This window comes from Balaenoptera acutorostrata, chromosome 12 (genome assembly GCF_949987535.1).
Source record: "Balaenoptera acutorostrata chromosome 12, mBalAcu1.1, whole genome shotgun sequence".
Lineage (NCBI taxonomy): Eukaryota > Metazoa > Chordata > Mammalia > Artiodactyla > Balaenopteridae > Balaenoptera > Balaenoptera acutorostrata.
In genome coordinates, this window is record NC_080075.1 from 59,897,217 (window position 1) to 59,922,337 (window position 25,121).

Below are 25,121 nucleotides of genomic sequence, written 5' to 3' on the forward strand. Positions count from 1 at the left end.
AGAAATAAAAACAAAAATAAACAAATGGGACCTAATGAAACTTAACAGCTTCTGCACAGCAAAGGAAAACATAAAAACGACGAAAAGACAAACCTCAGAATGGGAGAAAATATTTTGAAATGAAGCAACCAACAAAGGATTAATCTCCAAAATTTACAAGCAGCTCATGCAGCTCAATGTCAAAGAAACAAACAACCCAATCCAAAAGTGGGCAGAAGACCTGCGTAGACATTTCTCCAAAGAAGATATACAGATTGCCAACAAACACGTGAAAGGATGCTCAACATCACTAATCATTAGAGAAATGCAAATCAAAACTACAATGAAGTATCACCTCACACCAGTCAGAATGGCCATCATCAAAAAATCTACAAACAGTAAATGCTGGAGAGGGTGTCGAGAAAAGGGAACCCTCTTGCACTGTTGGTGGAAATGTAAATTGATACAGCCACTATAGAGAACAGAATAGAGGTTCCTTAAAAAATTAAAATTAGAACTACCATACGACCCAGCAATCCCACTACTGGGCATATACCCTGAGAAAACCATAATTCAAAAAGAGTCATGTACCACAGTGTTCATTGCAGCACTATTTACAATAGGCAGGACATGGAAGCAACCTAAGTGTCCATCAACAGATGAATGGATAAAGAAGATGTGGCACATACATACAATGGAATATTACTCAGCCATAAAAAGAAATGAAATTGATTTATTTGTAGTGAGGTGGATGGACCTAGAGTCTGTCATACAGAGTGAAGTAAGTCAGAAAGATAAAAACAAATACCGTATGCTAACACATACATATGGAATCTAAAAAAAAAAAAAAGGTTCTGATGAACCTAGGGGCAGGACAGGAATAAAGACGCAGATGTAGAGAATGGACTTGAGGACACAGGGAGGGGGAAAGTTAAGCTGGGACGAAGTGAGAGAGTGGAATGGACTTATATACACTATCAAATGTAAAATAGATAGCTAGTGGGAAGCAGCCGCATAACACAGGGAGATCACCTCCATGATTTGTGACCACCTAGAGGGGTGGGATAGGAAGGGTGGGAGGGAGACACAAGATGAGGAGATATGGGGATATGTGTATATGTATAGCTGATTCACTTTGTTACACAGCAGAAACTAACACACTATTGTAAAGCAATTACACTCCAATAAAGATGTTAAAAAAAAAGAAAGAGAGAAAGTAGAATCTCCACTGGGTAAGTTTAAGAATTGTACTAACTATAAATTGTTTTACATCATTTACATAGAAACCTGGGAAATGAATTAAATGATCACCAGCTAGTTTATACTAACATGAATATGTAGTTTCTCCATTGGTACACTGAGTATGTATTTTTCTAAATCAGAGCTCTGTTTATAAAAACCAGCACCTTTGTACTGCAATAATCATTAATTGGAATAAAAAATTACGAATTGTCCTAATGAGGCTTTGATCATTATTCAAACCTAGTTACTCTCTTTTTAGAGAAGATAAACATTTGAGAATTATTTGTAGTACAAACAAAATCATTTTAATTGACTACTTTGAAATATAAAAAATGGCATTAAATAAAGTGATGGTAGGAATTAAAAATATGTATCTGCTCCTTGCAACTGCTGTATAATTAATTTTTGCTTTTTCACATTCACAAATAAGAATAGTAACAGCCTTATATTATTTAGATGACATTTTGGCATACATTAAATTATTTTATTTGCAAGATCCAACTTATCTGCCTCCTTGATTTGCTTAGAAGAGAATTAAGGTTAGCTTGCATTTCCTGGATACATGAGAACTCTTCTTAGGGAGAAACAACTCAGAAGCATGCTAAACAACAGGGAAGAATTAAAAATCATCTGGGCATAGTCAAGCATCTTGTTTAGGAGATTCAGTGATAGAATTTTGTACTTAGTTTTGTGTGCTTCACTAAGATGTTAATTTCAAGGCTTTAAAAATCCCAGAAATAAATTCAGGACAGTTATTTTCTCCTGGACAAGTAACAATTGGTGATTTGGATTAGAATGTCCTAGACTTCCCAAGAACTTTTTTCGCCTATATTTCAGCTTTGATTCTCCCTTCGTTTCTTCTTCTCCTCATTTCTTACTATTCTTCCAGGCTATTTTTACCTGCCTTTATAAACCCAATAATTGCTTGAACCTTTCAAGTTTTCAAAATAGAGTCATTCAGACTAGGTTATAGGAAAGGATAAATCTGAACAATTTAAACTTTGAATAATTCCCTCATACTTGTTTACTTAGATGAAAACACTTCCATTACATACATTTTAATGTACACATTCCAAAGTTCTTTCTTTCGAGGTACTCTTGGTACCTATGCTTGGTACCAAATTATTACTCTTTCCCTTGTGACATGAGATGCTTGCTATTCCCTCTTTGTTGGGAATCATGGTACAATAGACACTGAACAAAAGGCCATGGGAAGACATAGCCCCTGACTAATACTGCCCATAGACTTCGCCCCAAAGAATACAAAAACCCACCACAATTCCTCAAAGTACATATCCTGTCCTAAGTTCATTTGATGGGCCAGAAAATAAAACGAAGACAGATCATAATAACAAGCCAAATCTCTACCACTATACTCTATCTACTTGGTTCTGAGACATTAAATTTTTATCTTTTAACATATATAAGATTGGGATGCATCATAAAATTGATGTTTACATTCACCTTGGTAGTTTCTTTTTTCCCTTTTTTCTCCTGTAGAGCTATTTGTAAAATGATTCCTTTATAATCCATGGAACCTTAAAATTGAAGAAATATGTCATCTTAAAAATACAGAGAAGCAAACAATCCAGGAGAATGACAACAAGCAAAAATACTCTTCTTAGAAGTTTTAAGTCCTGCATATGTAGGACTAGAGAATAGTGTCACAACCACAATACTTTAGCTTAGATTATGGTGGAATTGATTGTCTAAAAATTAATTTTTTCTAATTTAATCAGTATTTATTAGATGCCATCAATATGCCGGCACTATAGTAGGCACCAGTCTTAGAAAAGTGAATAAGATGAAGTCTGCAAATTCTGAAACAAAACTTAAGATTTTAGTTTTTAAAAAATTGCCTCAGAGAGGACCTTCAAGATGGCGGAGAAGTAAGATGTGGAGATCACCTTCCTCCCCACAAATACATCAGAAATACATCAGAAATACATCTACATGTGGAATAACTCCTACAGAACACCTACTGAATGCTGGCAGAAGACCTCAGACTTTGCAAACAGAAAGAAACGTCCCATGTACCTGGGTAGGGCAAAAGAAAAAAGAAAAAACAGAGACAAAAGAACAGGGATGGGGGCTTCCCTGGTGGCGCAGCGGTTGAGAATCTGCCTGCTAATGCAGGGGACACGGGTTCGAGCCCTGGTCTGGGAAGATCCCACATGCCGTGGAGCAACTAGGCCCGTGAGCCACAACTACTGAGCCTGCGCGTCTGGAGCCTGTGCTCCACAGCAAGAGAGGCTGCGATAGTGAAGAGGCCTGCGCACCGTGATGAAGAGTTGCCCCGCTTGCCGCAACTAGAGAAAGCCCTCACACAGAAATGAAGACCCAACACAGCCAAAAATAAATATAAAAATAAATAAATAAATAAAAGATTACTATTAAAAAAAAAAAAAAAGAACAGGGATGGGACCTGCCCCTCTGGGAGGGAGCTGTGAAGGAGGAAAAGTTTCTACACACTAGGAAGCCCCTTCACTGGCAGAGATAGGCGGTGGGCGGGGGGGAAGCTTCAGAGCCACAGAGGAGAATGCAGCAACAGGGGTGCAGAGGGCAAAGTGGAGAGATTCCCGTACAGAGGATCAGTGCTGACCAGCACTCACCAGCCTGAGAGGCTTGTCTGCTCACCTGCCGGGGTGGGTGGGGGTTGGGAGCTGAGGCTCCGACTTTGGAGGTCAGATCCCAGGGAGAGGACTGGGGTTGGCTGCGTGAACACAGCCTGAAGGGGGCTAGTGCACCACAGCTAGCCAGGAGGGAGTCTGGGAAAAACTCTGGAAGTGCCTAAGAGGCAAGAGACCATTGTTTTGGGGTTCGTGAGGAGAGGAGATTCAGAGCACCACCTAAACAAGCTCCAGAGATGGGCGTGAGATGCGGCTATCAGCGCAGACCCCAGAGACGGGCATGAGAAGCTAAGGCTGCTGCTGCAGCCACCAAGAAGCCTGTGTGCAAGCACAGGTCACTATCCACACCCCCCAGGGAACCTGTGCAGCCCGCCACTGCCAGGGTCCCGTGATGCAGGGACAACTTCCCTGGGAGAACACATGGTGCACCTCAGGCTGTTGCAATGTCACGCTGGCCTCTGCCACCACAGGATCACCCAGCATTCTGCACCCTTCCCTCCCCCTGGCCTGAGTGAGCCAGAGCCCCGTAATCAGCTGCTCCTTTAACCCTGTCCTGTCTGAGCAAAGAACAGTGGCCCTCAGGTGACCTACACGCAGAGGCAGGGCCAAATCCAAAGCTGAACCCCGGGAGTTGTGCAAACAAAGAAGAGAAAGGGAAATCTCTCCCAGCAGCCTCAGGAACAGCGGATTAAATCTCCACAATCAACTTGATGTACCCTGCATCTCTGGGATACCTGAATAGCCAATGTATCATCCCAAAATTTAGGCGGTAGACTTTGGGAGCAACTGTAGACTTGGGGTTTGCTTTTTGTATCTAATTTGTTTCTGGTTTTATGTTTATCTTAGTTTAGTATTTAGAGTATATTATCATTGGTAGATTTGTTTATTGCTTTGGTTGCTCTATTCCTTTTCTTTATATATATATATATATATATGTATGTATTTTCCTTTTTCTCTTTTTGTGAGTGTGTATGTGTATGTGTATGCTTCTTTGTGTGATTTTGTCTGTATAGCTTTGCTTTTACCATTTGTCCTATGGTTCTGTCTGTCCTTTGTTTTTTCCTTTTTTGTTTTTTATTACTTAAATTTTTTTTTAATACTTCTTAATTTTTTATTTTAATAACTGTATTTTATTTTATTTTTTCCTTCTTTCTTTCTCTTTTTCTCCCTTTTCTTCTGAGACATGTGGCTGACGCTGTCTTGGTGCTCTGGCTGGGTGTCAGGCCGGTGCCTCTGACGTGGGAGAGCCGAGGTCAGGACATTGGTCCACCAGAGACCTCCTGGCTCCACATAATATCAAACGGTGAAAGCTCTCCCAGAGATCTCCATCACAATGCTAAGACCCAGCTCCACTCAATGAACAGCAAGCTACAGTGCTGGACACCCTATGCCAAACAGCTAGCAAGACAGGAACACAACCCCACCCATTAGCAGAGAGACTGCCAAAAATCATAATAAGTTCACAGACACCCCAAAACACACCACTGGATGCGGTCCTGCCCACCAGAAAGACAGATCCAGCTTCATCCACAAAGGCATCAGTCCCCTCCCCCAGGAAGCCTACACAACTCACTGAACCAACCTTAGCCACTGGGGGCAGACACCAAAAACAACGGGACCTACGAACCTGCAGCCTGCGAAAAGGAGACCCCAAACACAGTAAGTTAAGCAAAATGAGCAGACAGAGAAACACACAGCAGATGAAGGAGCAAGGTAAAAACCCACCAGACCAAACAAATGAAGAGGAAATAGGCAGTCTACCTGAAAAAGAATTCAGAGTAATGATAGGAAAGATGATCCCAAATCTTGGAAATAGAATGGAGAAAATACAAGAAACATTTAACAAGGACCTAGAAGAATTAAAGAGCAAACAAACAAGGATGAACAACACAATAAATGAAATAAAAAATTCTCTAGAAGGAATCAATAGCACAATAACTGAGGCAGAAGAATGGACAAGTGACCTGGAAGATAAAATAGTGGAAATAACTACTGCAGAGCAGAATAAAGAAAAAAGAATGAAAAGAATTGAGGACAGTCTCAGAGACTTCTGGGACAATATTAAACGCACCAAAACTTGAAGGGTCCCAGGAAAAGAAGAGAAAAAGAAAGGGACTGAGAAAATATTTGAAGAGATTACAGTTGAAAACTTCCCTAATGTGGGAAAGGAAATAGTCAATCAAGTCCAGGAAGCGCAGAGAGTCCAAGGAGAAATCCAAGGAGAAACACTCCAAGACACATATTAATCAAACTATCAAAAATTAAATACAAAGAAAAAATATTAAAAGCAGCAAGGGAAAAACAACAAATAACATACAAGGGAATCCCCATAAGCTTAACAGCTGATCTTTCAGCAGAAACGGCAAGCCAGAAGGGAGTGGCACGACATATTCAAAGTAATGAAAGGGAAAAATCTACAACTAAGATTACTCTACCCAGCAAGGATCTCATTCAGATTCAACAGAGAAATCAAAACCTTTACAGACAAGCAAAACTAAGAGAATTCAACACCACTAAACCAGCTTTACAACAAATGCTAAAGGAACTTCTCTAGTCAGGAAACACAAGAGAAGGAAAGACCTACAATAACAAACCCAAAACAATTAAGAAAATGGTAATAGGAACATACATATCAATTACTACCTTAATTGTAAATGGATTAAATGGTCCAATCAACAGACATAGACTGCCTGAATGGATAAAAAAACAAGACCCATCTATATGCTGTCTACAAGAGACCCACTTCAGACCTAGGGACACATACAGACTGAAAGTGAGGTGCTGGAAAAAGATATTCCATGCAAATGGAAATCAAGAGAAAGCTGGAGTAGCAATTCTCGTATCACACAAAATAGACTTTAAAATAAAGACTGTTACAAGAGACAATGAAGCACACTACATAATGATCAAGGGATCAATCCAAGAAGAAGATATAATAACAATTGTAAATATATGGGCACCCAACATAGGAGCACCTCAATATATAAGGCAAATGCTAACAGCCATAGAAGGGGAAATCGACAGAAACACAATCAGAGTAGGGTACTTTAACACCCCACTTTCACCAATGGACAGATCATCCAAAATGAAAATAATTGAGGAAACACAAGCTTTAAATGATACATTAAACAAGATGGACTTAATTGATATTTATAGGACATTCCATCCAATAACAACAATACACTTTGTTCTCAGGTGCTCATGGCACATTCTCCAGGATAGATCATATCTTGGGTCACAAATCAAGCCTTGGTAAATTTAGGAAAACTGAAATTGTATCAAGTATCTTTTTCGACCACAATGCTATGAGACTAGATATCATTTACAGGAAAAAATCTGTAAAAAATACAAACACATGGAAGCTAAACAATACATTACTAAATAACCAAGAGACTACTGAAGAAAGCAAAGAGGAAATCAAAAAATACCTAGAAACAAATGACAATGAAAACACGATGACCCAAAATCTATGGGATGCAGTAAAAGCAGTTCTAAGAGGGAAGTTTATAGCAATACAATCCTACCTCAAGAAACAAGAAACATCTCAAATAAACAACCTAACCTTACACCTAAAGCAATTACAGAAAAAGAACAACCCCCCCCCCAAATTTAGCAAAAGGAAAGAACTCATAAAGATCAGATCAGAAATAAATGAAAAAGACATGAAGGAAACAGTAGCAAAGATCAATAAAACTAAAAGCTGGTTCTTTGAGAAGATAAACAAAATGGATAAACCATTAACCAGACTCATCAAGAAAAAAAGGGAGACAACGCAATTCAATAGACTTAGAAATGAAAAACGAGAAGTAACAACTGACACCACAGAAATACAAAGGATCATGAGAGATTACTACAAGCAACTCTATGCCAATAAAATGGACAACCTGGAAGAAATGGACAAATTCTTAGAAAATCACAACCTTTGAGAGTGAACCAGGAAGAAATAGAATATATAAACAGACCAATCCCAAGCACTGAAATTGAGACTGTGATTAAAAATTTTCCAACAAACAAAAGCCCAGGGCCAGATGCCTTCACCGGCAAATTCTATCAAACATTGAGAGAAGAGCTAACACCTATCCTGCTCAAACTCTTCCAAAATATAGCAGAGAGAGCAACACTCCCAAACTGCAAGGCCACCATCACACTGATACCAAAACCAGACAAAGATGTCCCAAAGAAAGAAAACTATAGGCCATATCACTGATGAACAAAGATGCCAGAATTCTCAGTGAAATACTAACAAACAGATTCCAGAAAAACATTAAAAGGATCATACGCCATGATCAAGTGGGGTTTATCCCAGGAATGCAAGGATTCTTCAATATATGCAAATCAATCAATATGATACACAATATTAACAAATTGAAGCAGAAAAACCATATGATCATCTCAATAGATGCAGGAAAAGCTTTTGACAAAATTCAACACCCATTTTTGATAAAAACTCTCCAGAAAGTAGGCATAGAGTGACCTTACCTCAAAATAATAAAGGCCATATATGACAAACCCACAGCCAACATCGTTCTCAGTGGTGAAAAACTGAAACCATTTCCTCTAAGATCAGGAACAAGACAAGGTTGTCCACTCTCACCACTGTTATTCAACATAGTTTTGGAAGTTTTAGCCACAGTAATCAGAGAAGAAAAAGAAATAAAAAGAATCCAAATTGGAAAAGAAGAAGTAAAGCAGTCTCTGTTTGCAGATGACATGATAATATACATAGAGAATCCTAAGATGCTACCAGAAAACTACTAGAGCTAATCAATGAATTTGCTAAAGTAGCAGGATACAAAATTCATGCACAAAAATCTCTTGCATTCCTATATACTAAATGATGAAAAATCTGAAAGAAAAAATAAGGAAACACTACCATTTACCATTGCAACAAAAAGAATAAAATACCTAGGAATAAACCTACCTAAGGAGACAAAAGACCTGTAGGCAGAAAACTATAAGACACTGATGAAAGAAATTAAAGATGATACCAACAGATGGAGAGATATACCATGTTCTTGGATTGGAAGAATCAACATTGTGAAAACGAGTATACTACCCAAAGCAATCTACAGATTCAATGCAATCCCTATCAAACTACCAATGGCATTTTTCACAGAAGTAGAACAAAAAGTTGCACAATCTGTATGGAAACACAAAAGACCCTGAATAGCCAAAGCAATCTTGAGAAAGAAAAACAGAGCTGGAGGAATCAGGCTCCCTGACTTCAGCCTGTACTACAAAGCTACAGTAATCAAAACAGTATGGTACTGGCACAAAAACAGAAATATAGATCGATGGAACAGGATAGAAAGCCCAGAGATAAACCCACGCACCTATGGTCACCTTATCTTTGATAAAGGAGGCAAGCATATACAGTGGAGAAAAGACAGCCTCTTCAATAAGTGGTGCTGGGAAAACTGGACAGCTACATGTAAAGGAACGAAATTAGAACACTCCCTAACACCATACACAAAAATAAACTCAAAATGGATTAAAGACCTAAGTGTAAGGCCAGACACTATAAAACTCTTACAGGAAAACATAGGCAGAACACTCTATGACATAAATCACAGCAAGATCCTTTTTCACCCACCTTCTAGAGAAATGGATGTAAAAACAAAAATAAACAAATGGGACCTAATGAAACTTCAAAGCATATGCACAGCAAAGGAAACCATAAACAAGATGAAAAGGCAACCCTCAGAATGGGAGAAAATATTTACGAATGAAGCAACTGACAAAGGATTAATCTCCAAAATTTACAAGCCGCTCATGCAGCTCAATATCAAAAAAAAACAAACAACCCAATCCAAAAATGGGCAGAAGACCTAAATAGACATTTCTCCAAAGAAGATGTACAGATTTCGGACAAACACATGAAAGGATGCTCTACATCACTCATTATTAGAGAAGTGCAAATCAAAACTATAGTGGGGTATCACCTCACACCAGTCAGAATGGCCATCATCAAAAAATCTACAAACAATAAATGCTGGAGAGGGTGTGGAGAAAAATGAACCATCTTGCACTCTTGGTGGGAATGTAAATTGATATAGCCACTATGGAGAACAGTATGGAGGTTCCTTAAAAAACCAAAAATAGAACTACCATACGACCCAGCAATCCCACTACTGGGCATATACCCTGAGAAAACCATAATTCAAAAATAGTCATATACCAAAATGTTCATTGCAGCTCTATTTACAATAGCCAGGACATGGAAGCAACCCAAGTGTCCATCACAGATGAATGGATAAAGAAGATGTGGCACATATATACAATGGAATATTACTCAGCCATAAAAATAAACGAAATTGAGTTATTTGTAGTGAGGTGGATGGACCTAGAGACTGTCATACAGAGTGAAGTAAGTCAGAAAGAGAAAAACAAATACTGTATGGTAACACATATATATGGAATCTTAAAAAAAAAAAAAAAGGTTCTGAAGAACCTAGGGGCAGGACAGGAATAAAGACGCAGACATAGAGAATGGACTTGAGGACACAGGGTGGGGGAAAGGTAAGCTGGGACGAAGTGAGAGAGTGGCATGGACATATATACACTACGAAATGTAAAACTGATAACTAGTGGGAAGCAGCCACATAGCACAGAGAGATCAGCTCGGTGCTTTGTGACCACCTGGGTGGGGGTGGGATAGGGAGGGTGGGACGGAGATGCAAGAAGGAGGAGATATGGGGATATATGTATATGTATAGCTGATTCACTTTGTTATAAAGCAGAAACTAACAGACCATTGTAAAGCAATTGTACTTCAATAAAGGTGTTAGAAAAAAAATTGCCTCAGTTTTCTAACTATAAAATTACTATACAGTAAGTCAAAATCTAAAAGAACATAGCAAAAGCAACTTAATGGGACATAATAAAATGTAAAACAGCTCTATGGTTCTCTTTAACTTGGAATCAGAGACATGAGTTTAACAGTAATGAATTTATGACTCATCAAGAGAGATTGTAATTTTAAAAGGAACATGATATTTAGGTGACAGTTTAAAAGGCGTCAAATTACTATATTCAACCTTGTATTTCACAAATCTTTAGAAGAGCAACAAAAAATATTTGTAACAATGTGACTTGTTTCATTTTTCCTATTGATAACAACTTTTCATTGCCACCATGCTAGTGAATTAAACTGTATTGATTAAAGGTTATTTTAATAACAGACTTCAAAAGAACCTTAAAAGAGGCTGATCTTACAGATTCTATTCTATATATTTAAAATCTGTTTATTATTGCCCTTCCATTTTCCTGTTTAGGGTGTTTGCTTTAATTTAAAATCTTGTTAATAACCGTGAGTTGTAGGAAATGAAGGCTCTGACAATGAAACTTGATAAAGTAAATTTTGACAGCCAGTTACATTTATTCAAATTGTAGATTGAGATTATGAAAAAGTGACCGCATTCTTTACATCTTGAATCTGGACTAGTGAGAGAACCCAGGGATAAAATGAGGGGTGGCGACTTTTGATCAATGGTAACGTATGAGAATCCAACCACGAGAGGCAGAAGGCCAAGCAAAATGTTGGTAATATGTGTAGAGGGTTTCTTGTGTGGTTGACCCCCTGGAAAGAATGTCTGTCCACTTCATGCACTTATACACACCCAGTTTGGGCTGGACCAAGGTCAAGTCTGCAAAGTGCCACATTATCTTTGAGTTTATTATGATGTGGACTTGGAGACCAGTGACTGCTACTCCTAGTTCTGTGGTTTTCCAAAATATTCCATTAGTCTAAGGTTTGTTGTGGGTGCAGCAAAGTGCTGCCATTAGGTGAGGTTGTTGTCTGGGTCCGGGTATACTTTCTGTCAACACACACACATGAAGAAACCAGTTTGTCTCACAGACAGGCATGGTGCATGGACCTAGGGGGTGCATTCACCATTTTGGATGTAGCAGGAAACAGGCGATGAGACTGCGTCGTGCTGGTTTCTCTCTACCTATGTTACAGGGAAGATCCAGATGTCATATTTTGAAGTAACATCATGGAGACAGGGGTTAGAGCTAGGGTGATGATATAAAAGTAGGTAGGAAGAGGGTGGGACACAGATGTGCCGATCTTTGTCTTAAATGCAAGTGTTTTTTTGAGGCTGGAGCATCAGAATTCAATGAGACCTTCCATTTCAAACACCTTGCAAAACACAAAAGGTTTTGATAAAGGTTGGGTTAAATTCTCTTCTACTTTCTCTCCTCTTTTTGAGTTTTCTTACCAGTGTTTCTCCTCCATACGAAATGCAGATTTTCAATCTGGCAATAACAGTTTCCTCTAGATCTATGTCTATCTCTAGCTACATCTTCATCTCTACATATATGTGACTTAATTTTTTTCTTTTTAGGTAAAACAAAGAAGACCTTTGTTTAAGGAATGTGATTAGATGTTACATTTGGACAGAGGGGCTGAAAATAGACCTAGTATGTTATTTAGGCAGCGATGATGCTCTATTGCAAGTATCACAAAAGTATTTTGGGGTGAAAATATACCCAAGGAAACACTCTAAGCCATTATCCGAATCACTTAATGATAAAAAATAAAGTATGCATTCTTTAGAGAAAACAATCTCTCTCTGATAATTCAGTGGCAGCTGCATTCTGTGAACTGCTGTTTATGTTTCTTTAAATAGCAGCATTATTGCAATGAGATGAAAGCTGTAAGTCAACTCTGCCATTTTACAGTTTTCTGAATATACACAATATTCATACATGTAAAAAAGAAAAGAATAGTACAAAAGTGTTAATGCACAGGGTCAGGATTAGAGGTAGCAATCTCTCATGATTGATACTGTTAACTTTTGCTCTTTAAAGAACTGTGGTAAAATATATGCAACAGAATATGTACCATTTCAACCACTGTAAGTGTACAATTCAGCGTGAACACATTCACAATGTTTGATGATGTTACAGTTTGAAAATTAAAACTTTGTAATTAATTGCTTCCAAATCAAAATTTTGTGTTTCCATCTACTGGTAGAAGGAAAAGATGGAAAAACAAGATTAAAAAAAAATGGGTGGGAGATTGAGGAATAAACAAACTTGATTAAAATTTTAGATGAAGTTTTTTTGTTTTGTTTTGTTTTTACTGACACTGTAAGTTTTATTTTTTTCTGTTGGTTTCATAAAATCCTAAAACACTATCCTAAAATCAGATGGAGTGAAAAGCAATTACATTTTGTAGATGTAAAATGCTTTTTGAAATTGATATTTCTTCCCTTTTATGACTAAGCTCTTGGCTAGAAAAATGTTGCAATAACACATCAGAAATATGTTATATTTAAAAGGAGAGGGCTTCCCTGGTGGCGCAGTGGTTGAGAATCCGCCTGCCAATGCAGGGGACACGGGTTCGAGCCCTGGTCTGGGAGGATCCCACATGCCACGGAGCAACTAGGCCCGTGAGCCACAATTACTGAGCCTGCGCATCTGGAGCCTGTGCTCCGCAACAAGAGAGGCCACGATAGTGAGAGGCCCGCGCACCGCGATGAAGAGTGGCCCCCGCTTGCCACAACTAGAGAAAGCCCTCGCACAGAAACGAAGACCCAACACAGCCATAAATAAATAAATAAATAAATAAATAAATAAATAAATAAATAAATTTAAAAAAAAAAAAAAAAGGAGAGTTCATTGTTGTATCAAAGCTTATAATAGAATTTTAGGCTTTAGACTTGGAAGATACGTTAGTGATCACCAAGTCTGAATCCCTCATTTTATAACCAAGGAAAATGAGGTCAATAAGGATTTATCTTTCTATCTACCCATCTCTTCACCTAGAACATGATTTGTTCTAGAAAGTATTTTAAAGTGGTTTACAAGGATACATAAAAGATAGATAACATATTGGAAGTAGGTGCAAAAGGCAAGGGGGAAAAAAAAGCAGGATCATAAAAAGGGTAGCCAGAACTGAAACTAACTCAGAAATGCACACTATTAAATCCTAAGCATTTGGTAGGGCATAACCTCAGATTAGACTCTAAGTCTTCTACTGGTCGGTGTATAGAAGGAAATCTGATTAGCTAAGCAATTCACCACCTAATTGTTCAGAAGATGGACCACTATTTACAACACAAGGAAGAAATGTCTCCTGAGAGTCTTATGAAGAGGGCACGTTTTCTAAATCAGCAGCTTCTTCAGGGACTTCACTGCAGGAGACGGAGTAACAAATTCCTAGGACTGTGTCTCATGCAGGCTGACTGGGTCTCACCTGGGTGCAATTCAGTAAAAGTTCTCCTTGAATGATTTGAGGCCTTCTCCTTCAGTCCTGGGAAGGACACTGGTGTGTTGAGTCCTACACAGGGCAGCTGCAGCTTCTTTCTCAATCAGCCATCTGGGATTCAAGCTGTGATTTTCCAGGTGGTTGAGGAGCGCCTATGACTTGGCATCATGAGACTTCCTGGAACTCAGATTTCCTCTAAATTAGTGTTTTGCAAACATAGTTTGGGCATGTGAATCTTCTGGGATGCTTGTTAATAAATGCAGATTTCTCTACCTCATGTATATTGATGATTCAGCAAGTCTAGGTAGGGCCCAGGAATCTATGTGTGACACAAGTGTGAGGAGACACACTTTGAGAAATGCTGGACCATCTTTTCTTGGAAAGGGGATTGGTTACTTGATCCTTTAAGTGTGCTGTATCTATGCTTCAGCTGCAGTCTTATTTATTTATTTATTTATTTATGGCTGTGTTGGGTCTTCGTTGCTGCACGCGGGCCCTCTCTAGTTGTGGCAAGCGGGGGCCACTCTTCACTGTGGTGCGTGGGCCTCATTGCAGTGGCCTCTCCTGTTGCAGAGCACGGGCTCTAGGTGCGTGGGCTGCAGTAGCTGTGGCATGTGGGCTCCGCAGCTGTGGCTTGCGGGCTCCAGAGCTCAGGCTCAGTAGTTGTGGCACATGGGCCCAGCTGCCCCGCGGCACGTGGGATCTTCCTGGACCAGGGCTCGAACCCATGTCCCCTGCATTGGCAGGCGGACCCTCAACCACTGCACCACCAGGGAAGTCCCCAGCTGCAGTCTTTATAGAAGTTTTCTCCTCCCTGTTTTCTGCCTTCCCAGCTTCCTCCCTCTCCTCCTCTAGCTCCATATTGAATACATTTTAAATAATTGCTGGTTTCAGAGCTCTGGTTAGAACTGAGATTTCCGGAGTTACCCCAGGCAAATGCACAACATTAGCAATTTTCTTAATGTTTCTTTGCAGTGTTATTAAGAAAATGGGGAAGGGAAAAGCAAGGGATTTGCTCTGATCCAAGGAGAAATCTAACTTCACTTGGGATTAGGAGCTTTTGACTCCTAATCAAGCTTTCTGACTTTGTGTGACTCTATTTCTCCAAATTTTTATGGCCATTACAGAAGGGAGGGATAACAATGAGAAGTGGAGTAGTGTAGATGAGACACAGACTCCTGGTTGGGAGGAATATTTCACCCCTGATAATGTTTAGGATTGTCCACAAGGTGATTTTTAAAAAAGGGAACAAATTTTAGTCAGGTTTCTGATTGTTTTTAAATTCCTTACAGATACTCCCTTATTGCCTATACCCAGGGTGGACAGCTTTCTTTCCTCTTCCTATGGTACATTACACTTGAGACCTTATTATAGGGTATGTGTGTTTGGGAGCAGCGGGCAGGAGGAGAGAGAATGAAGCAGGAAGAGAAGGCTTCATTCTATTGCTTTGTTCTAGCCTTGCTAATCAGACAATGGTCTTTATACCAGCAGCATCTGGACATCACCCTGGAACTTGCCCAAAATGCCGAATCTCTGGCCTCATTCCAGATTTACTGAATCAGAATCTTCATTTTAATGAGATACTTAGTCATTCTTGCACACTAAAGTTTGTGAAGTATTAGGATAGCACCTCTCAAAATTTTGTGAGCATTAGAATCACCTGCAGGGCAGAATGCTTGTTCAAACACAGATTGCAGAGATTCTGACTCAGTAGGTCTGAGGTGGGACCCATGAATTTGCACTAACAAGCTCCAGGTGATGCTTACAATGGCTGTACACACATTGAATAGTGAAGGTCAAAAATACTGCTTCTTTTTCTTTGTTTTTAGGAGACTTTATCTTTTAAAGTGGTTTTGGGTGAACAGCAAAATTGAGCAGAAAGTACAGAGATTTCCCATTTACCCCTTCCTCCAGGCACGGATAGCTTACCATTATCAACGTGCCCCACCAGAAAGTTACATTTGTTACAATTGCTAAACCTACTTTGACACGTCATTATCACCCCCAAGTCCATAGTTTACATTAGGGTGCACTCTTGGTGTCATACATTCTATGCATTTTGACAAAAGTATCATGATATATATCCACCATTGTAATTTCATACAGAATAGTTTCATAGCCCTAAAAATCCTCTGTGCTCCACCTATTCATCCCTCCCTCCCCCTGAATTCCCGGCAACCAATGATCTTTTTTACTATTTATTTAGTTTTGCCTTTTCCAGTGCCATATAGTTGGAATTATACAGTATGTAGCCTGTCAGATTGGCTTATTTTGCTTAGTCATATGTATTTAAATTTCCTCCATATTTTTTCGTGGCTTGGTAGCTCATTTATTTTTAGTGCTGAATAATATTCCATTCTCAAGATGTACCACAGTTGATTTACCCATTCACCTGCTGAAGGACACTTTGATTGCTTCCAAGTTTTGACAATTATGAGTGAAGCTGCTACAAACATTTATGGCAGGATTTTGTGAGGACATAAGTTTTCAACGCATGTGGGTAATTATCAAAGGGTGTGATTGCTGGATCATATGGTGAGACTATGTTTAACTTTGTAAGAAACTGTTAAACTATCTCTCAAAGTGGTTGTACTATTTTGTATCCCCACCAGCAATGAATGAGAATTCCTGTTGTTTCACATCCTCACCAGCATTTGGTGTTGTCAGTGTTTCACACTTTCAGCATTCTAATAGTGTGTAGCGGTATCTCATTGTTGTTTTCGTTTGCAATTCCCTAAATGACACGTGACGTGGAGCATCTTTTCGTATGCTTCTTGGCCATCTGTACATCTCCTTCGGTGAGGTGTCTGTTCAAATCTTTTGCCCAATTTTTAATTGGATTGTTTAGTTTCTTACTGTTGAGTTACAAGAGTTGTTGAGTGAAAAAAATGCACAACGTGAGAGGAGTGAGTTAAGTTTTATTTGGGGCAAAATGAGGACTATAGCCTGAGAGACAGCCTCTCAGATAGCTCTGAGGGCCTGCTCCGAAGAGGTAGTGGGGGAGGTCAGTATATATGTGATTTTAGTGAAGGCGGATACCTGCAGCCAAGCACACATTTTAGCAGAAGGCTGCTGCTAGTCACGAGGGGCAGATGTCTCCGATAATGATTTTCGTGCTTTTCTAGATATGAGGAGATGCAAGAATTTGGCCTCATAAAATCTTCTCCTGAAAATATCTGTCTGAAAGCCTGTTCTGCTAGTTTTCCCCAGAGCACAGAGTGCCTCATTCCTGATCTCTGCCCTGAACTCCTTTCAGGGTGTGTTGAAGGTCAGCGACTGCAGTGGATAGTGACTTCATTCTTGCAGAAACAGATGGCAAGTGATAATTTTCAGTTGGCAGAGTTCTTTGTATATTTTGGATAACTGTCCTATGTATCTTTGGTAAATATTTTCTCCCAGTCTTCTCAGTCTCTTGACAAAACACTGCTTCTTAAATGGGCCACATAGAATCACCCAGAGAGTTTCAAAAGATACTGATTTCTTGGAACTCATCCCTACAGATTATGATATAATCAGTCAGCATAGGGCCAGGGAATCAGAATTTTTAAAAACCTCCTCAGGGGATTCTTATGTAGTTCAAGTTTGAGAAGCACTACCCTAGAACACTGCTGCTCAAACTTGGGTATACAGTGTAATCACATGGCAAGGTTTTGTTTTTTAAATACTGATGCCTCCGTCTCACATCCAGAAATTTTTGTTTTTTCTTCATGTTTTAGACACTGTTTGTTCCATGTGTGGAATATAATGGCCTTTTTAAAAACTCATCTCAAAGAAGATGAACTGAAATGTAATTTTTTTTTCTTTACAGCTGCCTTAACCTTCGTTTGTTTAACATATGCCTGATATATATATATATATTTTTTTTTTTTTTAACATCTTTATTGGAGTATAATTGCTTTACAATTGTGTGTTAGTTTCTGCTTTATAACAAAGTGAATCAGCTATACATATACATATATCCCCATATCTCTGCCCTCTTGCATATCCCTCTCTCCCACCCTCCCTATCCCACCCCTCTAGGTGGTCACAAAGCACCAAGCTGATCTCCTTGTGCTATGTGGCTGCTTCCCACTAGCTATCTATTTTACATTTGGTAGTGTATATATGTCCATGCCACTCTCTCACTTTGTCCCAGCTTACCCTTCCCCCTCCCCATGTCCTCAAGTCCATTCTCTAGTAGGTCTGCATCTTTATTTCTGTCCTCCTCCTAGGTTCTTCATGACCTTTTTGTGTTTTTAGATTCCATATATATGTGTTAGCATATGGTATTTGATTTTCTCTTTCTGACTTAACCGCACTCTGTATGACAGACTCTAGGTCCATCCACCTCACTACAAATAACTCAATTTCGTTTCTTTTTATGGCTGAGTAATATTCCATTGTATATATGTGCCACATCTTCTTTACCCATTCATCTGTGATGGACACTTAGGTTGCTTCCATGTCCTGGCTATTGTAAATAGAGCTGCAATGAACATTGTGGTACATGACTCTTTTTGAATTATGGTTTTCTCAGGGTATATGCCCAGTAGTGGGATTGCTGGGTCATATGGTAGTTCTATTTTTAGTTTCTTAAGGAACCTCCATACTGTTCTCCATAGTGGTTATATCAATTTACATTCCCACCTACAGTGCAAGAGGGTTCCCTTTTCTCCACACCCTCTCCAGCATTTATTGTTTGTAACATCCAGAGATTCTGATTTGATTAGCATGGGTTCAATCTGGGTATTCAAGATTTTTTAAGGTCCCTGGGTGATTTTAATGTGAATCAAAGTTTGAGAACCACTGCCCTAGAATGATCTCTTCAGTAATGCCAGAGCTATCAACACTGGCAGTGCCTCTGAGAATTACAAAAAATTCTCCATTATGTGAAGGAATTAGTAATAAGTTGTCTGTTTCTCAGTGCGTGCCATGGCATATAGTTGGGGAGCAGAGTGTGGGCTCTTTGGCCAAGTGTTGTTGAGCTTTGAGTTCGCACTGTCACATGGCTACCAAATTGCCAGTCACTGGGATAGAGAAGACAAGTTAGTTTCACCTCTTGGTGATGGTACAAAAATGATTACCAAGTGGGGGTAAATTGTCTTTCCTGTACTCCACATGATAAGAACAGAGAACAGTTCGACATTACCACTTGGTCTCTTCCTTTTCAGCTTTGAGGAGACCCAAAGGACATAACCATCCGCACGGAGGACTGTGGGCAATAGAGGATGTGCTGGGTTGAGAGGACAAGGGGAGATGTGATGGAGGCATGAGATGATAGGGACATGAAGGTCCCGAGGCAGAAAACGTTCATAGGGAAGAGAATGTGGGGCTCCCAGGGATGGCAAGGTGTCAGAAAATATGAGATCAATGAGAGAGAGAAAAGGGTTGATGATAAGATCTATAATGATCACAAAACACAGAATCAAGCCATTTATTTGGAAATGTATATTTTGTCTTTTAGTACACATTTTCACGAAGGATAGTGTGTTGAAATTAATGAATAAAATTTTATCTAACCTCATGAAATGGGTTGGCATCTTTGCTTGATCTCCTATTTACCTACTACTTCCTGAAATGTAGGTCCTTGGAGAATCTCATGAGATGAGTACTTTCGGTGTTATTATTGTTAGTGGTTTCCAAAATTTTATTGGAGAAACCATCCTGGAAAATAAATTGCATTGTTACATTTGATAGTTTCTATTAACATTTAATTTTTGATCTCATGTTATCTAAACTATAATGTTTTCTGGAGAAAAAAAAACTGAAGAGAAATAAAGCATGGGCTTTAATGATATGTGGAAATATTTGAGAAAATGAACTTCTAAGGTCAAATTTTCCTCAGCTTCCACAGTGGAACTAAGAACTGAATTTGGACATAGATACTCAAAAACACCACTCCCACCTAATCATCTGGGATTCAGGGCTGTTTCTGTGAAGGCTCAAAGAGAGCGAGTAGGCTTATAGTTGAAGGCGAACTTACAGGTGCTTTATTAATGAAGGAAGAAATTACAGTGGAATTGAAATGCTGTATTTCCCATATGAATCTTGAAAGGAACAGTCTAAAGGCAAAAAGGAAATATCCAAGGGCTGAGTACATTATGCTTTTTGAGTATGCTCCAGTAGAAACATGATGTCATAGCATATTGATTTAATGACCAAATCACTGAATGTAGAAGCTGTAATTAAATATACTCTTGAGAACATAATTAGGCAGGTAGTACTATTATTTAATGAATAATGAGAACTAAAAAATTTAAGTAATAAAAGCAGGGAAAAGAGCCTTTGGACAGGTACTGTTTAAGAACTAAAAAATTTAAGTAATAAAAGCAGGGAAAAGAGCCTTTGGACAGGTACTGTTTTCTAAGAATCCAAATTTCCTTTTATTAAAAATACTTCTCAAAGTGAATCTCCTGATGTATTTTCCCATTGAGAGCTTTCCCTCCTCAGTTTGCCTTGTCTTAGAAGCTGTTGAGTTTTCTTTTTTTAAAGTCCCTCTCATCTTTTCACTAAGGTTTCTATACCAACCTCTTTGTATCTTCCTGGACTTTACATCTGTCCTATTGTACCATCTGCTGCCTCCTAGTTGAGTCAACAATGGTAATAGATGTGAATTCTGCATTCAAGATAATAGCACATTTGGGGGCATGTCTTCAATCTTATTCTTTTCCAAATGTAACAGATTTTGATAGCCACATGCTTCTGACCTGACAGCACTGCCCTAATATTTGAAAAGAAAACAGTGAACAGTTGTTCATTATTACATATCTTTGGCATCTTTATTATTTGATATAGAACATAATTTTAAAAACTAGACTATTGATAGTCTTATATAGCTAACTATGCATCCATATGATTTTGAAAATATTTTGATGATAAGTGAAAGAAACCCTCAAGGAAGACATACAATCTTTCTTCAAAAACACACAATTTTAGTTTCTAGTAATATCACAAATAGGAGTGGCAAAGGAAAAATTGTGCACATTATAAGCTAAGGCACTGTGCTTTAATTTTTATGCCATTGATTTTTCAGGCCAAATCAAGGGAAAAAATACCACATTTCAAAATGCCTGAAAATATTCACGTGGTAAGTTGTTTATTTAAATCAGGGTAATTTAGTGTGTTACACTGTATGTCAAGAGCCACATTACAATGCCATAAAACATCTCATAAATCACAAAGGAGGTACCAAGAATAAAGGAACAGCAGAGGAAATCTTAAGAGACATTGTAATAGCACAATTGGCAGTACAGATTGTTGAGTTCTGAACAGACCAGAATGATGCAGTTTTTGCCAACAATAATAGGGAGGAAAAATACTTTCCATGGTAAATCCAAGTACTAGAAGAGTGTGGCTGTATGGCTATTAAAGAGCCCATGGAGACAACTTAAAAGAAAGCATGCTTTACTAGAGGTACTTTACAAAGATTCACAGATATCTACAAATTACTTAAATGAATGACCAAGGGCTAGTAGGCATGATGTTTATTCCAAATTTTGATTCAGGTTTATGACAATGGATAAGGTAAATTATTTTTAATTTATGTGCCTCAAGGAACTTCACACAGCAACACTTCCAAAGATTCTAAAATTTTTAACAGCTTATGAATTTTCTAAAGGTGGTGTATTAGTTAGCTTTTGTTGTCATAACACAACCCCAATAACTCAGTGGCTTATAAGGACAAACATTTATTTCTAACTTGTATTGCAAGAGGGCTGCAAGTTGGCTGAGATGTCTTGGCTGGCCTCAACTGGGATTATTAGCTCCATCTATCTTCCCATTCCAGGACCCAGGCTGAAAGAGCAGTCCCTAGCTGGTTTATGCTAATCTCACAGCAGAAGGCAGAACACAAGAGAGAAAGAGCCTGTCCATGCGAGCATAATCTATATCTCTGATAGGTGGCATAAAGTCTGCTCCCATTCTGTTGGCCAAAGCAAGTCACAAGGCCAAGTCCAAAGTCAATGAGGTTGGAAGTACATCCATCCTACAGTAAAGAATGGCGAAGGTGAGGAGGAAATGAGTAACTGAGAACAGATAATACAATCTAACACTGTTGGTAAAAATTAACATTTTGGGGAGGTTTCTCTAATAAAAATCTGTCAGTGATCATTGATAATCTCCTGTAGTATAATCTACAATTTATTCTAAATCCTTATTGTCTTCCCCTTGCCTGAAGCATTTGACAATTACCTGTTTGAAACTTTTTTCTCTTTTTGGTTCTATAGTATTTTTCCTGGTTCCCTTCTTACCTATCCAAAGACCCCTGTATGCCTTCGTTAGTTATCTTTTTTCCTGTGGTTCTAGAAATAAGATTTCCCACTTGACCTTTCATTGGCCCTCTTATTGCTAAGCAATTCCAACACCAAAAACTCTTATGATTTCAATGATCTTTTCTATGTGGAAATAACTCAAATGACTTTCTGCAGCCCTGAGTTTGTACTTCCACCTGCCTTCTGGGATCTGTTTGAATGGCTTTTGACACTTTGAATTCAATATTGTCATTAGAAACTTGTCATCTTTACATCTAGATGTGTCCTTCCTGATCTCCTGATATCTAATGTCAGCACCATTTTCGAGGTCATTCTGATTCAAACCTATGAGTTCTATTTGACTCCTCCCTCCTTCAACATCCAATCAATGAATGCTAAGTCATAGGATATTTCATCATCACAGTGTTTCCTATAACTATCCACTTATTTTTTCCCCCACCTTCATTCTTCATTCCAGCTCAACCATTTTAAAATAATTCTCTCCTCTCCATCTTTGTTCTACCCCCTTTAGCTTCTTATTTATCACCAAATAAGTTCTATGAGATCAGAGCTCATAGAACTTTCTAGTTACCCTCTGTGTCTAAATCAGTCACACATTTACACTGAAATATAAGAATTTTCACAGTATGTTTCTAACGCAACTTTTTGAGGTTATCTTCCAGAGGTTAATATTAACTGAAGCTCCTGTCAAAACAGGCAACTTGATATTACTTGAACACATCCAGTTTTTCCCACTTACTTATCTTTTATCTGCTGTTTTTTTTTCTTTCGTGTATATACTCCTGGCTCCAATTTTTCTTCAGGTGCTACATGTACTTTTTTTTTTTTTAAACATCTTCATTGGAGTATATATTGCTTTCCAATGGTGTGTTAGTTTCTGCTTTATAACAAAGTGAATCCGTTATGCATATACATTTGTCTCCATATTTCTTCCCTCTTGCATCTCCCCCCCCCCACCCTCCCTATCCCACCCCCTAGGTGGTCATAAAGCACCTAGCTGATCTCCCTGTGCTATACGGCTGCTTCCCACTAGCCAGCTATTTTACGTTTGGTAGTGTATATATGTCCATGCCACTCTATCACTTTATCCCAGCTTACACTTCCCCCTCCCCATATCCTCAGGTCCATTCCCTAGTAGGTCTGTGTCTTTATTCCCATCTTGCCCCTAGGTTCTTCATGATCATTTTTTTTATTTTTTAGATTCCATATATATGTGTTAGCATACAGTATTTGTTTTTCTCTTTCTGACTTACTTCACTCTGTATGGCAGACTCTAGGTCCATGCACCTCACTACAAATAACTCAATTTCGTTTCTTTTTATGGCTGAGTAATATTCCATTGTATATATGTGCCACATCTTCTTTATCCGTTCATCTGTTGATGGACACTTAGGTTGCTTCCATGTCCTGGCTATTGTAAACAGTGCTGCAATGAACATTGTGGTACATGACTCTTTTTGAATTATGGTTTTCTCAGGGTATATGCCCAGTAGTGGGATTGCTGAGTCATATGGTAGTTCTAGTTTTAGTTTTTTAAGGAACCTCCATACTGTTCTCCATAGTGGCTGTATCAATTTACATTCCCACAAACAGTGCAAGAGGATTCCCTTTTCTCCACACCCTCTCCAGCATTTATTGTTTGTAGATTTTTTTTTTTAATTAATAGACTTTTACTTTTTTTTTTTTTAAGTATTTGTTTTTTCATTTATTTATGGCTGTGTTGGGTCCCCACCTCTGTGCCAGGGCCCTCTCCAGTCGCGGCAAGCGGGGACCACTCTTCATCGCGGTGCGCAGGCCTCTCACTATCGCGGCCTCTCCCTGCGGAGCACAGGCTCCAGACGCGCAGGCTCAGCAGCCGTGGCTCACGGGCCCAGCTGCTCCGCGGCACGTGGGATCTTCCCAGACCAGGGCTCGAACCCGTGTCCCCTGCATTGGCAGGCAGACTCTCAACCACTGCGCCACCAGGGAAGCCCTGTTTGTAGATTTTTTGATGATGGCCATTCTGACTGGTGTGAGGTGATACCTCATTGTAGTTTTGATTCGCATTTCTCTAATGATTAATGATGTTGAGCATGCTTTCATGTGTTTGTTGGCAATATATATACCTCTATGGAGAAAAGTCTATTTAGGTCTTCTGCCCATTTTTCGATTGGGTTGTTTGTTTTTTGATATTGAGCTGCATGAGCTGCTTGTAAATTCTGGAGATTAATCCTTTGTTGGTTGCTTCATTTGCAAATATTTTCTCCCATTCTGAGGGTTGTCTTTTCATCTTGTTTATGGTTTGCTTTGCTGTGCAAAAGCTTTTAAGTTTCATTAGGTACCATTTGTTTATTTTTTTAATTTTTTAATTTTTTTTAAACATCTTTATTGAAGTATAATTGCTTTACAATGGTGTGTTAGTTTCTGCTTTATAACAAAGTGAATCAGTTATACATATACATATATTCCCATATCTCTTCCCTCTTGCATCTCCCTCCCTCCCACCCTCCCTATCCCACCCCTCTAGGTGGTCACAAAGCACTGAGCTGATCTCCCTGTGCTATGTGGCTGCTTCCCACTAGCTATCTATTTTACATTTGGTAGTGTATATATGTCCATGACACTCTCTCACCCTGTCACATCTCACCCCTCCCCCTCCCCATATCCTCAAGTCCATTCTCTAGTAGGTCTGTGTCTTTATTCCCATCTTGCCACTAGGTTCTTCATGACTTTTTTTTTTCCCTTAGATTCCATATATATGTGTTAGCATACTGTATTTGTTTTTCTCTTTCTGACTTACTTCACTCTGTATGACAGACTCTAACT